Source organism: Branchiostoma belcheri, unplaced genomic scaffold (genome assembly GCF_001625305.1).
Source record: "Branchiostoma belcheri isolate BF01 breed outbred unplaced genomic scaffold, Haploidv18h27 scaffold203, whole genome shotgun sequence".
NCBI classification, from domain to species: domain Eukaryota; kingdom Metazoa; phylum Chordata; class Leptocardii; order Amphioxiformes; family Branchiostomatidae; genus Branchiostoma; species Branchiostoma belcheri.
This window is the reverse complement of record NW_017803525.1, coordinates 139583-143303: the sequence shown is the minus strand read 5'-3', so window position 1 is coordinate 143303 and position 3721 is coordinate 139583.

The following is a 3721-nucleotide window of genomic DNA, read 5'->3' as shown; positions in this document are numbered from 1 at the left end:
CTAACATTACATGTACACTATATCTGTATTCACGGTAATTACAGCAGACAGGAAGATATATTAGAGCATCTGCAAATCTTTTTCAGGTCAGTGCAGAGCGGACTGTCCTGTGCATGCCTGCTACAGGTTCATTGAACGGAGGCTCCACTCTTCTTCTAATTCTTCATGACAAAATACAGCTGCCGGGCAGCCGGCTTTACTTTGTCCATGTCTTTTTGTGTTCACTTAAGATAGAGCTGTTTAAAGAAGCCAATGTTTCATTTAGGAAATCACCACTGTAAAAAAGTACAATGATTGAAAAGTTACACTCGTGCGGGGGCACACACACACACACACACACACACACACACACACACACACACACACACACACACACACAGACACCTTGGCACACACATGTACACACCGTGGCACACACGCTCACGTACACAGCTTTGAAGTGTGTGGAAGGATAGAGGAAAAGAAGAGAGAGGGGGTAATGACGAAAACTGAATAAAAGATGCCTCAAATGCCATACATTCATACAACTGATAAGAAATGCTGAAGCAGAGGCAGAAAGATGGTGAGCAGAGGATCCGCGAAAATATTGGTATGGACCGCGTTTGGTACCACAGCGGACAGGCATAACGTTATCTATTTCCCCATTCCTCGCGTCAGGAAAAGTTGAGTTTCCTCACCAATACTGAGAAGAAAGTAGCGTCCTGATACACAGTAACATACTTGTAAGCTTACGGACATGTCAAACAATGTTCTCGTCATTATTTCCGTATCTAAAGACTTTAAAGGGTTTAGTTACGACATTCGTGTGTGTAAGTGAGGGTAGCAGTGTTGCCGCCGGATGTCGGGGAGTGATGATGAAGGCCATGGTTTATTGAATGTGTCGTGTGGTAACGTTTTATCTTCTTTGTCAGCTGGGATCGATAACGTGAATCATTTAACACTCTTTGTGTAATCATGAGATCGTGAACTGATGTCATGCATGTTATAGTCGTATAAATGTCGTACGCCCTATGTCGTGTTACGATTCTTTTTCTACAAACCTTTTACTTTTTTATTTTTATTTTTTTATTTCAACATGTAATCACCAGACGTGATGACGACACACTCAAGTTTTTTCAACTTATATTAATGCCGCCACCATTTTTATTTTTTATTTATTTATTAAGCTTCACAGATTAAAAAAATCTGTGAGGAGCTGGCAACAGAAAGCTAGTTTCTCTACAGGGCCGGCTCCTCAACAGAGATACAAGGTACTAAGACAAAAAATACATCAAGATACTATATCTAAATATAAAAACTAAGAACATACAGTATACGAAAACAGATAACAATAACGGCAGTGTGGTATGACTAAGTGGTTAGGCAGGCATGGCATCTACATATGGAGGACCAGGTGCATATGTTATCGGTGGAATATGAGGAGTGTACCCGGGATATGAAATAAGAGACTAATAACCATGTTGGAATAAAAAAGAATGTTCTAACAACATTCTCTAAACAGTTTCTTGCAGATGGCCGCTGTATCCAGTATAACGGTAAATACCATCAGAAACAGTTTTGACGGTTTAAAAGACGGGAGACGGTTTAAGTTTCACATGATCTCTTGAACGTATACCTAAATTCATGGAACAATTTCATTGCACAGACCGTGTCATTTCAATTTCTCTTATCAAAGAAACTTATAACAGTTCCAAAAATAATAACATAACAGGATGTAGTTTTATCTTCAGTGTCTAACTCTTCCTGTGATGCTCTGGAATTTTTATTTTTTTGACGTTTTTGGCTCAGATAGAGACATAGAATCTATAAATGCGATCACGGTGATAGCTCGCTCACGATTAAGTATTTCCTCTATTTTTCAGCAAGGCCACAGCAAGTAAATTTTATGGATGACATCCCCTGCAGACTCCAAATCTAATGCGAGCGGGCGAAAACAAACAAGGCGGGCCGAAAAAAAACAAGATTCCTACATATTTAAATTTTCGATCTCGATCATTTTACAAATGGTTTTGATTCAGTGGGAACATCACATATACACAGTCAGCATCACATATCACTATCAAAGTAAGGAACAAAACATTAAATCAGAGCCTTTTCTCGTCTCCTCTCTTCATAGTTATCTGTCATCCACCTTGCGGCATGGCAACAGACATATTTGCCCATTTTCGGCATGTTGAGCACTGTCAGAAGGCAACAAAATTTTTCCCAAAATCAGACGACAATTAATGCGCGGGCTGATGTCATCCATAAAAACTACTTGCTGTGGCCCAAGTATAAACAATTCAACACCATCATCTGATGTTGATTGAACTTTAAACTTTGTGAATTCTTGGAACTCAACCTTTTCACTGGTAATTACTGATGAAGATGTCTGGATGATTTGCCACCGGCGATGTTCCAGAGAATTCAGTGTATCCTCATGTTTCTCGACAATCGTACTCTGACTAGCATCCTAGGCCAGTACTTACCGACTACTAATAGCATCCTGGATCAGTAGTTATAATTACTAACTATTAACAGCATGCCAGGCCAGTAGTTACTGAGTAAACGTGGTTAGTCAATAGTTACGCAGTGGGGTCGTGTGGCGTAGCGGCAGAGTGCGCGACTCGGAACTAAGAGTCCCGGGTTCGAGTCCTGACATTCCACCGATCTTGTGCCCTTGGGAAAGGCACTTTACACGGCTTTTCTCACTTAGCTCAGGTGTTGCCCTGTAATGTATTTGTCCCCGGTGCTGGTGGCGGCATTAATATAAGTTGAAGAAACTTGAGTGTGTCGTCACCACTCTGGTGATTACATGTTAGAATAAATAAAAAAAAAAAAAAGTTTCACACTTTTCGAGATAAATTCACCATCACATTGTCGGTGATGTAGCCAGGGTGCATACGGCACGGTCACGTTTGTCGCAGAGTCGCAGAATTTTCAGGCAGACTGACAGAAACTATCACCGACAAGAATCTAAGACAGCATCATCTGTAAACATACAGATTGATCTTTGCAGTTACATGCACAGATATCGCAATAATGACAGTACGACGTTCGTGCGACGCATGTGGCGGAGTCGTGAGTTACAGCTGCGAACGTACACACACACTTCATCATTTATACCGTCGGAGTTCATTGACCTCCTTCACAGAGGTTCCCCCGTACGATGTTGTGGTGATGAACACAGCTTACAGCGCCTAGCGTGACTAGAGTTTATCTCCCAAGGAAAGCTTACATCCAGATGATCGGAACCGGCGTCCTTTCACGGTGTCAGCTGAAGGAAATCACCGGCCAGAACTCTGCTGACATGAAAATTAAAAAAAAAACAAAAAAACTTAGAGATGTCTCCAATCACAGACACACACACACACACACACACACACACACTCACACACACGCACACATACACGCACACACACACACACACACACATCCACACACACACACGACACACAAACACTCACACACACGCACACACACACATGCACACACACACACAGACACACACACACACACACTCACACCAACACACACACACACACACTCACACACAGAAACACACACACACACACATACATACACACACATCCACACATACACATCCACACACACACCAACACATACACGCACACACACACACACACACACATCCACACACACACACACACACACACACACACACACACACACACACACACACACACACACACACACACACACACACACACACACACACACA